This window comes from Coturnix japonica, chromosome 33 (assembly GCF_054131305.1).
Source record: "Coturnix japonica strain WE chromosome 33, WE-NBRP24, whole genome shotgun sequence".
Taxonomy (NCBI): Eukaryota; Metazoa; Chordata; class Aves; order Galliformes; family Phasianidae; genus Coturnix; species Coturnix japonica.
The window spans coordinates 268,272-280,826 of record NC_140695.1 but is presented as its reverse complement, the minus strand read 5'-3'; the positions used below and the strand labels follow the sequence as shown (position 1 = coordinate 280,826).

The 12,555-nt window shown below is 44.1% G+C and overlaps 1 long non-coding RNA gene across 1 annotated transcript in view; it reads right to left on the bottom strand.

Annotated features, from left to right (window-relative positions):
* Nucleotides 1–12,555, bottom strand: part of LOC146755299 (uncharacterized) — a 75,968-nt gene that overhangs the window by 52,530 nt on the left and 10,883 nt on the right. The gene's annotated exons all lie outside the window — the stretch shown is intronic.

Sequence of the window (12,555 nt, the reverse complement as noted above, 5' to 3'; positions counted from 1 at the left end):
GCAGCAGGGGAAGGGAAAAGCAGCAGTGAAAGGGAAAAGCAAGAATAAAAAGGAAAAGCAGCAGTGAACAGGAAAAGCAGCAATGAAAGGGAAGTGCAGCAGTGAAAGTGAAAAGCAGCAGTGAAATGGAAAAGCAGCAAAGGGAAAAGCAAGACTAAAAGGCAAAAGCAGCAGTGAAAGGGAAAAGCAGCAGTGAAAGGCAAAAGCAGCAGTGAAAGGGAAAAGCAGCAGTGAAAGGGAAAATCAGCAGTGAAAGGGAAAAGCAACAGTGAAAGGGAAAATCAGAGTGAACAGGAAACGCAAGACTAAATGGGAAAAACCGCAGTGAAAGGTAAAAGCAGCAGTGAAAGGGAAGAGCAGAAGTGAATGGGAAGAGCAGCAGTGAAAGGAAAGAGCAGCAGTGAATGGGAAAAGCAGCAGTGAAAGGGAAAAGCAGGACTAAAAGGGAAAAGAAAGACTAAAAGGGAAAAGCAAAACTAAAAAGGAAAAGCACTACTGAAATGGAAAAGCAAGAATAAAAGGGAAAAGCAGCAGAGAAATGGAAAAGCAGTAGTGAAAGGGAAAAGCAAGACTAAAAGGGAACAGCAGCAGTGAATGGGAAAAGCAGCAGTGAATGGGAAAAGCAGCAGAGAATGGGAAAAGCAGCAGAGAAAGGGAAGTGCAGCAGTGAAAGGGAAGTGCAGCAGTGAAAGGGAAGAGCAGCAGTGAAAGGGAAAAGCAGCAGTTAAACGGAAAATCAAGACTGAAAGGGAAAAGCAAGACTAAAAAAGAAAAGGAAGACTGAAAAAGAAAAGCAAGACCAGAAGGGAAAATCAGCAGTGAAAGGGAAAAGCAGCAGTGAAAAGGGAAACGCAACAGTGAAAGGGAAAAGCAGCAGTGAAAGGGAAGAGCAGAAGTGAAAGGGAAGAGCAGCAGTGAAAGGGAAAAGCAGCAGTGAAAGGAAAGAGCAGCAGTGAAAGGGAAGAGCAGCAGTGAATGGGAAAAGTAGCAGTGAAAGGGAAAAGCAGCAGTGAAAGGGAAAATCAGCAGTGAAAGGGAAAAGCAAGACTAAAAAGGAAAAGCAGCAGTGAAAGGGAAAAGCAAGACTAAAAGGAAAAAGCAGCACTGAAAGGGAAATGCAGCATTTAAAGGGAAGAGCAGCAGTGAAAGGGAAAAGCAGCAGTGAAAGGGAAGAGCAGGAATAAAAAGGAAAAGCACGAGTGAAAGGGAAAATCAAGACTAAAATGGAAAAGCAGGACGAAAAGGGAAAAGCAGCAGTGAATGGGAAAAGCCGCAGTGAATGGGAAAAGCAGCAGTGAATGGGAAAAGCAGCAGAGAAAGGGAAAAGCAGCAGAGCAAGGGAAGTGCAGCAGTGAAAGGGAAGAGCAGCAGTGAAAGGGAAGAGCAGCAGTGAAAGGGAAAAGCAGCAGGGGAAGGGAAAAGCAGCAGTGAAAGGGAAAAGCAAGAATAAAAAGGAAAAGCAGAAGTAAAAGGTAAAAGCAGCAGTGAAAGGGAAAAGCAGCAGTGAAATGGAAAAGCAGCAGTAAAGGGAAAAGCAAGACTAAAAGGCAAAAGCAGCAGTGAAAGGGAAAAGCAGCAGTGAAAGGCAAAATCAGCAGTGAAGGGGAAAATCAGCAGTGAAAGGGAAAAGCAACAGTGAAAGGGAAAAGCAGAGTGAACGGGAAAAGCAAGACTAAAAGGGAAAAACAGCAGTGAAAGGGAAAAGCAGCAGTGAATGTGAAAATCAATAGTGAAAGGGAAGAGCAGCAGTGAAAGGCAAGAGATGCAGTGAAATTGAAGAGCAGCAGTGAATGGGAAAAGCAGCAGTGAAAGGGAAAAGCAGGACTAAAAGGGAAAAGCACGATTGAAAGGGAAAAGCAAGAATAAAAGGGAAAAGCAGCAGAGAAAGGGAAAAGTAGGACAAAAAGGGTAAAGCAGCAGTGAATGGGAAAAGCAGCAGTGAATGGGAAAAGCAGCAGTGAATGGGAAAAGCAGCAGTGAGTGGGAAAAGCATCAGAGAAAGGGAAAAACAGGACTGAAAGGGAAAAGCAGCAGTAAAAGGGAAAAGCAGCAGTGAAAGGGAAAAGCAAGAATAAAAAGGAAAAGCAGCAGTTAAAGGAAAAGCAGCAGTGAAAGGGAAAAGCAGCAGTGAAAGGGAAAAGCAGCAGTGTAAGGGAAAAGCAGCAGTGAATGGGAAAAGCAGCAGAGAATGGGAAAAGCAAGACTAAAAGGGAAAAGCAGAAGTGAAAGGGAAAAGCAGCAGTGAATGGGAAAAGTAGCAGTGAAAGGGAAAAGCAGCAGTGAAAGGGAAAATCAGCAGTGAAAGGGAAAATCAGCAGTGAAAGGTAAAAGAAGCAGTGAAAGGGAAAAGCAAGACTGAAACGGAAAAGCAGCAGTGAAAAGGTAAAGCAGCTGTGAAAGGAAAAAGCAGCAGTGAAAGGGAAATGCAGCACTAAAAGGAAAAAGCAGCAGTGAAAGGGAAATGCAGCAATGAAAGGGAAGAGCAGCAGTGAAAGGGAAAAGCAACAGTGAAAGGGAAGAGCAGCAGTGCAAGGGAAGAGCAGCAGTGAAAGGGAAGACGAGCAGTGAAAGGGAAGAGCAGCAGTGAAAGGGAAGAGCAGCAGTGAATGGGAAAATCAGCAGTGAAAGGGAAAAGCAGGACTAAAAAGGAAAAGCACGAGTGAAAGGGAAAAGCACGAGTGAAAGGGAAAATCAAGACTAAAAGGGAAAATAGCAGAGAAAGGGATAAGCAGGACTAAAAGGGAAAAGCAACAGTGAAAGGGAAAAGCAGCAGTGAATGGGAAAAGCAGCAGTGAATGGGAAAAGCAGCAGAGAAAGGAAAAAGCAGCAGAGAAAGGGAAGTGCAGCAGTGAAAGGGAAGAGCAGCAGTGAAAGAGAAAAGCAGCAGTGAAAAAGAAAAGCAAGACTGAAAGGGAAAAGCAAGACTAAAAGGTAAAAGCAAGACTGAAAAAGAAAAGCAAGACTAAAAGGGAAAATCAGCAGTGAAAGGGAAAAGCAAGACTGAAAGGGAAAAGCAAGAATTAAAGGAAAAAGCAGCAGTGAAAAGTTAAAGCAGCAGTGAAAGGGAAAAACAGCAGTGAAAGGGAAAAGCAAGAATAAAAAGGAAAAGCAGAAGTGAAAGGTAAAAGCAGAAGTGAAAGGGAAAAGCAGCAGTGAAATGGAAAAGCAGCAGTAAAGGGAAAAGCAAGACTAAAAGGCAAAAGCAGCAGTGAAAGGGAAAAGCAACAGTGAAAGGGAAAAGCAGAGTGAACGGGAACAGCAAGACTAAAAGGGAAAAACAGCAGTGAAAGGGAAAAGCAGCAGTGAATGTGAAAATCAGCAGTGAAAGGGAAGAGCAGCAGTGAAAGGGAAGAGCAGAAGTGAAAGGGAAAAGCAGCAGTGAAAGGGAAGAGCAGAAGTGAAAGGGAAGAGCAGCAGTGAAAGGGAAAAGCAGCACTGAAAGGGAAATGCAGCATTTAAAGGTAAGAGCAGCAGTGAAAGGGAAGAGCAGCAGTAAAAGGGAAGAGCAGCAGTGAAAGGGAAGAGCAGGAATAAAAAGGAAAAGCACGAGTGAAAGGGAAAATCAAGACTAAAATGGAAAAGCAGGACTAAAAGGGAAAAGCAGCAGTGAATGGGAAACGCCGCAGTGAATGGGAAAAGCAGCAGTGAATGGGAAAAGCAGCAGAGAAAGGGAAAAGCAGCAGGGAAAGGGAAGTGCAGCAGTGAAAGGGAAGAGCAGCAGTGAAAGGGAAGAGCAGCAGTGAAAGGGAAAAGCAGCAGGGGAAGGGAAAAGCAGCCGTGAAAGGGAAAAGCAACAGTGAAAGGGAAAAGCAAGAATAAAAAGGAAAAGCAGAAGTAAAAGGTAAAAGCAGGAGTGAAAGGGAAAAGCAGCAGTGAAATGGAAAAGCAGCAGTAAAGGGAAAAGCAAGACTAAAAGGCAAAAGCAGCAGTGAAAGGGAAAAGCAGCAGTGAAAGGGAAAATCAGCAGTGAAGGGGAAAATCAGCAGTGAAAGGGAAAAGCAACAGTGAAAGGGAAAAGCAGAGTGAACGGGAAAAGCAAGACTAAAAGGGAAAAACAGCAGTGAAAGGGAAAAGCAGCAGTGAATGTGAAAATCAGCAGTGAAAGGGAAGAGCAGCAGTGAAAGGCAAGAGCTGCAGTGAAATGGAAGAGCAGCAGTGAATGGGAAAAGCAGCAGTAAAAGGGAAAAGCAGGACTAAAAGGGAAAAGCACGATTGAAAGGGAAAAGCAAGAATAAAAGTGAAAAGGAGCAGAGAAAGTGAAAAGTAGGACAAAAAGGGAAAAGCAGCAGTGAATGGGAAAAGCAGCAGTGAATGGGAAAAGCAGAAGTGAATGGGAAAAGCAGCAGAGAAAGGGAAAAGCAGGACTGAAAGGGAAAAGCAGCAGTAAAAGGGAAAAGCAGCAGTGAAAGGGAAAAGCAAGAATAAAAAGGAAAAGCAGCAGTGAAAGGAAAAGCAGCAGTGAAAGGGAAAAGCAGCAGTGAATGGGAAAAGCAGCAGAGAATGGGAAAAGCAAGACTAAAAGGGAAAAGCAGAAGTGAAAGGGAAAAGCAGCAGTGAATGGGAAAAGTAGCAGTGAAAGGGAAAAGCAGCAGTGAAAGGGAAAATCAGCAGTGAAAGGGAAAATCAGCAGTGAAAGGTAAAAAAAGCAGTGAAAGGGAAAAGCAAGACTGAAAGGGAAAAGCAGCAGTGAAAAGGTAAAGCAGCTGTGAAAGGAAAAAGCAGCAGTGAAAGGGAAATGCAGCACTAAAAGGAAAAAGCAGCAGTGAAAGGGAAATGCAGAAATGAAAGGGAAGAGCAGCAGTGAAAGTGAAAAGCAACAGTGAAAGGGAAGAGCAGCAGTGAAAGGGAAGAGCAGCAGTGAAAGGGAAGAGCAGCAGTGCAAGGGAAGAGCAGCAGTGCAAGGGAAGAGCAGCAGTGAAAGGGAAGACGAGCAGTGAAAGGGAAGAGCAGCAGTGAAAGGGAAGAGCAGCAGTGAATGGGAAAATCAGCAGTGAAAGGAAAAGCAGGACTAAAAAGGAAAAGCACGAGTGAAAGGGAAAAGCAAGACTAAAAGGGAAAAGCACGAGTTAAAGGGAAAATCAAGACTGAAAGGGAAAATAGCAGAGAAAGGGGTAAGCAGAAATAAAAGGGAAAAGCAACAGTGAAAGGGAAAAGCAGCAGTGAATGGGAAAAGCAGCAGTGAATGGGAAAAGCAGCAGAGAAAGGAAAAAGCAGCAGAGAATGGGAAGTGCAGCAGTGAAAGGGAAGAGCAGCAGTGAAAGAGAAAAGCAGCAGTGAAAAAGAAAAGCAAGACTGAAAGGGAAAAGCAAGACTAAAAGGGAAAAGCAAGACTGAAAAAGAAAAGCAAGACTAAAAGGGAAAATCAGCAGTGAAAGGGAAAAGCAGCAGTGAAAGGGAAAAGCAACAGTGAAAGGGAAGAGCAGCAGTGAAAGGGAAGAGCAGCAGTGAAAGGGAAGAGCAGCAGTGAAAGGGAAGAGCAGCAGTGAAAGGGAAGACGAGCAGTGAAAGGGAAGAGCAGCAGTGAAAGGGAAGAGCAGCAGTGAAAGGGAAGAGCAGCAGTGAAAGGGAAAAGCAAGACTAAAAGGGAAAAGCACGAGTGAAAGGGAAAATCAAGACTAAAAGGGAAAGTAGCAGAGAAAGGGAAAAGCAGGACTAAAAGGGAAAAGCAACAGTGAAAGGGAAAAGCAGCAGTGAATGGGAAAAGCAGCAGAGAAACGTAAAAAGCAGCAGAGAAAGGGAAGTGCAGCAGTGAAAGGGAAGAGCAGCAGTGAAAGAGAAAAGCAGCAGTGAAAAAGAAAAGCAAGACTGAAAGGGAAAAGCAAGACTAAAAGGGAAAAGCAAGACTGAAAAAGAAAAGCAAGACTAAAAGGGAAAATCAGCAGTGAAAGGGAAAAGCAGCAGTGAAAGGGAAGAGCAGCAGTGAAAGGGAAGAGCAGCAGGGGAAGGGAAAAACAGCAGTGAAAGGGAAAAGCAGCAGTGAAAGGGAAAAGCAAGAATAAAAAGGAAAAGCAGAAGTGAAAGGTAAAAGCAGCAGTGAAAGGGAAAAGCAGCAGTGAAAGGGAAAATCAGCAGTGAAGGGGAAAATCAGCAGTGAAAGGGAAAAGCCACAGTGAAAGGGAAAAGCAGAGTGAACGGGAACAGCAAGACTAAAAGGGAAAAACAGCAGTGAAAGAGAAAAGCAGCAGTGAAAGGGAAGAGCAGCAGTGAAAGGGAAGAGCAGCAGTGAAAGGGAAGAGCAGCAGTGAAAGGGAAGACGAGCAGTGAAAGGGAAGAGCAGCAGTGAAAGGGAAGAGCAGCAGTGAATGGGAAAATCAGCAGTGAAAGGGAAAAGCAGGACTAAAAAGGAAAAGCACGAGTGAAAGGGAAAAGCAAGACTAAAAGGGAAAAGCACGAGTGAAAGGGAAAATCAAGACTAAAAGGGAAAATAGCAGAGAAAGGGAAAAGCAGGACTATAAGGGAAAAGCAACAGTGAAAGGGAAAATCAGCAGTGAATGGGAAAAGCAGCAGTGAATGGGAAAAGCAGCAGAGAAAGGAAAAAGCAGCAGAGAAAGGGAAGTGCAGCAGTGAAAGGGAAGAGCAGCAGTGAAAGAGAAAAGCAGCAGTGAAAAAGAAAAGCAAGACTGAAAGGGTAAAGCAAGACTAAAAGGAAAAAGCAAGACTGAAAAAGAAAAGCAAGACTAAAAGGGAAAATCAGCAGTGAAAGGGAAAAGCAGCAGTGAAAAGGAAGAGCAGCAGTGAAAGGGAAGAGCAGCAGGGGAAGAGAAAAGCAGCAGTGAAAGTGAAAAGCAGCAGTGAAAGGAAAAAGCAAGACTAAAAGGGAAAAGCAGCAGTGAAAGGGAAAAGCAAGAATAAAAAGGAAAAGCAGCAGTGAAAGGGAAAAGCAGCAGTGAAAGGGAAAAGCAGCATGAAAGGGAAAAGCAGCATGAAAGGGAAAAGCAGCAGTGAAAGGGAAAAGCAAGACTAAAAGGGAAAAGCAGCAGTGAAAGGGAAAATCAGCAGTGAAAGGGAAAATCAGCAGTGAAAGGGAAAATCAGCAGTGAAAGGGAAACGCAGCAGTGAAAGGGAAAAGCAACAGTGAAAGGGAAGAGCAGCAGTGAAAGGGAAGAGCAGCAGTGAAAGGGAAGAGCAGCAGTGCAAGGGAAGAGCAGCAGTGAAAGGGAAGAGCAGCAGTGAAAGGGAAGACGAGCAGTGAAAGGGAAGAGCAGCAGTGAAAGGGAAGAGCAGCAGTGAAAGGGAAGAGCAGCAGTGAAAGGGAAAAGCAGGACTAGAAAGGAAAAGCACGAGTGAAATGGAAAAGCAAGACTAAAAGGGAAAAGCACGAGTGAAAGGGAAAATCAAGACTAAAAGGGAAAGTAGCAGAGAAAGGGAAAAGCAGGACTAAAAGGTAAAAGCAACAGTGAAAGGGAAAAGGAGCAGTGAATGGGAAAAGCAGCAGAGAAACGTAAAAAGCAGCAGAGAAAGGGAAGTGCAGCAGTGAAAGGGAAGAGCAGCAGTGAAAGAGAAAAGCAGCAGTGAAAAAGAAAAGCAAGACTGAAAGGGAAAAGCAAGACTAAAAGGGAAAAGCAAGACTGAAAAAGAAAAGCAAGACTAAAAGGGAAAATCAGCAGTGAAAGGGAAAAGCAGCAGTGAAAGGCAAGAGCAGCAGTGAAAGGGAAGAGCAGCAGGGGAAGGGAAAAACAGCAGTGAAAGGGAAAAGCAAGAATAAAAAGGAAAAGCAGAAGTGAAAGGTAAAAGCAGCAGTGAAAGGGAAAAGCAGCAGTGAAATGGAAAAGCAGCAGTAAAAGGAAAAGCAAGACTAAAAGGCAAAAGCAGCAGTGAAAGGGAAAAGCAGCAGTGAAATGGAAAAGCAGCAGTGAAGGGGAAAATCAGCAGTGAAAGGGAAAAGCCACAGTGAAAGGGAAAAGCAGAGTGAACGGGAACAGCAAGACTAAAAGGGAAAAACAGCAGTGAAAGAGAAAAGCAGCAGTGAATGTGAAAATCAGCAGTGAAAGGGAAGAGCAGCAGTGAAAGGCAAGAGCAGCAGTGAAAGGGAAGAGCTGCAGTGAAATGGAAGAGCAGCAGTGAATGGGAAAAGCAGCAGTGAAAGGGAAAAGAAGGACTAAAATGGAAAAGCACGATTGAAAGGGAAAAGCAAGAATAAAAGGGAAAAGCAGCAGAGAAAGGGAAAAGTAGGACTAAAAGGGAAAAGCAGCAGTGAATGGGAAAAGCAGCAGTGAATGGGAAAAGCAGCAGTGAATGGGAAAAGCAGCAGTGAAAGGGAAAAGCAGCAGTGAAAGGGAAAAGCAAGAATAAAAAGGAAAAGCAGCAGTGAAAGGAAAAGCAGCAGTGAAAGGGAAAAGCAGCAGTGAAAGGGAAAAACAGCAGTATAAGGGAAAAGCAGCAGTGAATGGGAAAAGCAGCAGAGAATGGGAAAAGCAAGATTAAAAGGGAAAAGCAGAAGTGAAAGGGAAAAGCAGCAGTGAATGGGAAAATCAGCAGTGAAAGGGAAAAGCAAGACTAAAAGGGAAAAGCAAGACTAAAAGGGAAAAGCAGCAGTGAAAAGGTAAAGCAGCTGTGAAAGGAAAAAGCAGCTGTGAAAGGGAAATGCAGCACTAAAAGGAAAAAGCAGCAGTGAAAGGGAAGAGCAGCAATGAAAGCGAAGAGCAGCAGTGAAAGGGAAGAGCAGCAGTGAAAGGGAAGAGCAGCAGTGAAAGGGAAGAGCAGCAGTGAAAGGGAAGAGCAGCAGTGAAAGGGAAGACGAGCAGTGAAATGGAAGAGCAGCAGTGAAAGGGAAGAGCAGCAGTGAATGGGAAAATCAGCAGTGAAAGAGAAAAGCTGGACTAAAAAGGAAAAGCACGAGTGAAAGGGAAAAGCAAGACTAAAAGGGGAAAGCACGAGTGAAAGCGAAAATCAAGACTAAAAGGGAAAATAGCAGAGAAAGGGAAAAGCAGGACTAAAAGGGAAAAGCAACAGTGAAAGGGAAAAGCTGCAGTGAATGGGAAAAGCAGCAGTGAATGGGAAAAGCAGCAGAGAAAGGAAAAAGCAGCAGAGAAAGGAAAAAGCAGCAGTGAAAAAGAAGAGCAGCAGTGAAAGGGAAGAGCAGCAGTGAAAGAGAAAAGCAGCAGTGAAAAAGAAAAGCAAGACTGAAAGAGAAAAGCAAGACTAAAAGTGAAAAGCAAGACTGAAAAAGAAAAGCAAGACTAAAAGGGAAAATCAGCAGTGAAAGGGAAAAGCAGCAGTGAAAGGGAAGAGCAGCAGTGAAAGGGAAGAGCAGCAGGGGAAGAGAAAAGCAGCAGTGAAAGGGAAAAGCAGCAGTGAAAGGAAAAAGCAAGAATAAAAAGGAAAGCAGCAGTGAAAGGGAAAAGCAGCAGTGCAAGGGAAGAGCAGCAGTGAAAGTGAAGAGCAGCAGTTAAAGGGAAGAGCAGCAGTGAAAGGGAAGAGCAGCAGTGAAAGGGAAGACGAGCAGTGAAAGGGAAGAGCAGCAGTGAAAGGGAAGAGCAGCAGTGAATGGGAAAATCAGCAGTGAAAGAGAAAAGCAGGACTAAAAAGGAAAAGCACGAGTGAAAGGGAAAAGCAAGACTAAAAGGGAAAAGCACGAGTGAAAGGGAAAAGCAAGACTAAATAGGGAAAATAGCAGAGAAAGGGAAAAGCAGGACTAAAAGGGAAAAGCAACAGTGAAAGGGAAAATCAGCAGTGAATGGGAAAAGCAGCAGTGAATGGGAAAAGCAGCAGAGAAAGGAAAAAGCAGCAGAGAAAGGGAAGTGCAGCAGTGAAAGGGAAGAGCAGCAGTGAAAGGAAAATCAGCAGTGAAAAAGAAAAGCAAGACTGAAAGGGAAAAGCAAGATTAAAAGTGAAAAGCAAGACTGAAAAAGAAAAGCGAGACTAAAAGGGAAAATCAGCAGTGAAAGGGAAAAGCAGCAGTGAAAGGGAAGAGCAGCAGTGAAAGGGAAGAGCAGCAGGGGAAGAGAAAAGCAGCAGTGAAAGGGAAAAGCAGCAGTGAAAGGAAAAAGCAAGACTAAAAGGGAAAAGCAGCAGTGAAAGGGAAAAGCAAGAATAAAAAGGAAAAGCAGCAGTGAAAGGGAAAAGCAGCAGTGAAAGGGAAAAGCAGCATGAAAGGGAAAAGCAGCAGTGAAAGGGAAAAGCAAGACTAAATGGGAAAAGCAGCAGTGAAAGGGAAAAGTAGCAGTGAAAGGAAAATCAGCAGTGAAAGGGAAAATCAGCAGTGAAAGGGAAAAGCAGCAGTGAAAGGGAAAAGCAACAGTGAAAGGGAAAAGCAGCAGTGAAAGGTAAAAGCAGAGTGAACGGGAAAAGCAAGACTAAAAGGGAAAAACAGCAGTGAAAGGGAAAAGCAGCAGTGAATGGGAAAATCAGCACTGAAAGGGAAGAGCAGCAGTGAAATGGAAGAGCTGCAGTGAAATGGAAGAGCTGCAGTGAATGGGAAAAGCAGCAGTGAACGGGAAAAGCAGGACTAAAAGGGAAAAGAAAGACTAAAAGGGAAAAGCACGAGTGAAAGGGAAAAGCAAGAATAAAAGGGAAAAGCAGCAGAGAAAGGGAAAAGCAGGACTAAAAGGGAAAAGCAGCAGTGAAATGGAAAAGCAGCAGAGAAAGGGAAAAGCAGCAGAGAAAGGGAAGTGCAGCAGTGAAAGGGAAGAGCAGCAGTGAAAGGGAAGAGCAGCAGTGAAAGGGAAAAGCAGCAGGGGAAGGGAAAAGCAGCAGGGGAAGGGAAAAGCAGCAGGGGAAGGGAAAAACAGCAGTGAAAGGGAAAAGCAAGAATAAAAAGGAAAATCAGCAGTGAAAGGGAAAAGCAGCAGTGAAAGGGAAAAGCAGTAGTGAAAGGGAAAAGTAGCATGAAAGGGAAAAGCAGCAGTGAAAGGGAAAAGCAAGAGTAAAAGGGAAAAGCAGCAGTGAAAGGGAAAAGCAGCAGTGAATGGGAAAAGCAAGACTGAAAGGGAAAAGCAAGACTAAAAGGGAAAAGCAAGACTAAAAGGGAAAATCAGCAGTGAAAGGAAAATCAGCAGTGAATGGGAAAAGCAGCAGAGAATGGGAAAAGCAAGATTAAAAGGGAAAAGCAGAAGTGAAAGGGAAAAGCAGCAGTGAATGGGAAAATCAGCAGTGAAAGGGAAAAGCAAGACTAAAAGGGAAAAGCAAGACTAAAAGGGAAAAGCACGAGTGAACGGGAAAAGCACGAGTGAAAGGGAAAAGCAAGAATAAAAGGGAAAAGCAGCAGAGAAAGGGAAAAGCAGGACTAAAAGGGAAAAGCAGCAGTGAAAGGGAAAAGCAGCAGAGAAAGGGAAAAGCTGCAGAGAAAGGGAAGTGCAGCAGTGAAAGGGAAGAGCAGCAGTGAAAGGGAAAAGCAGCAGTAAAAGGGAAAAGCAAGACTGAAAGGGAAAAGCAAGACTAAAAGGGAAAAGCAAGACTAAAAGGGAAAATCAGCAGTGAAAGGAAAATCAGCAGTGAATGGGAAAAGCAGCAGAGAATGGGAAAAGCAAGATTAAAAGGGAAAAGCAGAAGTGAAAGGGAAAAGCAGCAGTGAATGGGAAAATCAGCAGTGAAAGGGAAAAGCAAGACTAAAAGGGAAAAGCAAGACTAAAAGGGAAAAGCAGCAGTGAAAAGGTAAAGCAGCTGTGAAAGGAAAAAGCAGCAGTGAAAGGGAAATGCAGCACTAAAAGGAAAAAGCAGCAGTGAAAGGGAAGAGCAGCAATGAAAGGGAAAAGCAGCAGTGAAAGGGAAAAGCAGCAGTGAAAGGGAAGAGCAGCAGTGAAAGGGAAGAGCAGCAGTGAAAGGGAAGAGCAGCAGTGAAAGGGAAGAGCAGCAGTGAAAGGGAAGAGCAGCAGTGAAAGGGAAGACGAGCAGTGAAAGGGAAGAGCAGCAGTGAATGGGAAAATCAGCAGTGAAAGAGAAAAGCAGGACTAAAAAGGAAAAGCACGAGTGAAAGGGAAAAGCAAGACTAAAAGGGAAAAGCACGAGTGAAAGGGAAAATCAAGACTAAAAGGGAAAATAGCAGAGAAAGGGAAAAGCAGGACTAAAAGGGAAAAGCAACAGTGAAAGGGAAAAGCAGCAGTGAAAGGGAAAAGCAGCAGTGAATGGGAAAAGCAGCAGAGAAAGGAAAAAGCAGCAGAGAAAGGAAAAAGCAGCAGTGAAAAAGAAGAGCAGCAGTGAAAGGGAAGAGCAGCAGTGAAAGAGAAAAGCAGCAGTGAAAAAGAAAAGCAAGACTAAAAGTGAAAAGCAAGACTGAAAAAGAAAAGCAAGACTAAAAGGGAAAATCAGCAGTGAAAGGGAAAAGCAGCAGTGAAAGGGAAGAGCAGCAGTGAAAGGGAAGAGCAGCAGGGGAAGAGAAAAGCAGCAGTGAAAGGGAAAAGCAGCAGTGAAAGGAAAAAGCAAGACTAAAAGGGAAAAGCAGCAGTGAAAGGGAAAAGCAAGAATAAAAAGGAAAGCAGCAGTGAAAGGGAAAAGTAGCAGTGAAAGGGAAGAGCAGCAGTGAAAGGGAAGAGCAGCAGTGAAAGGGAAGAGCAGCAGTGAAAGGGAAGACGAGCAGTGAAAGGGAAGAGCAGCAGTGAAAGGGAAGAGCAGCAGTGA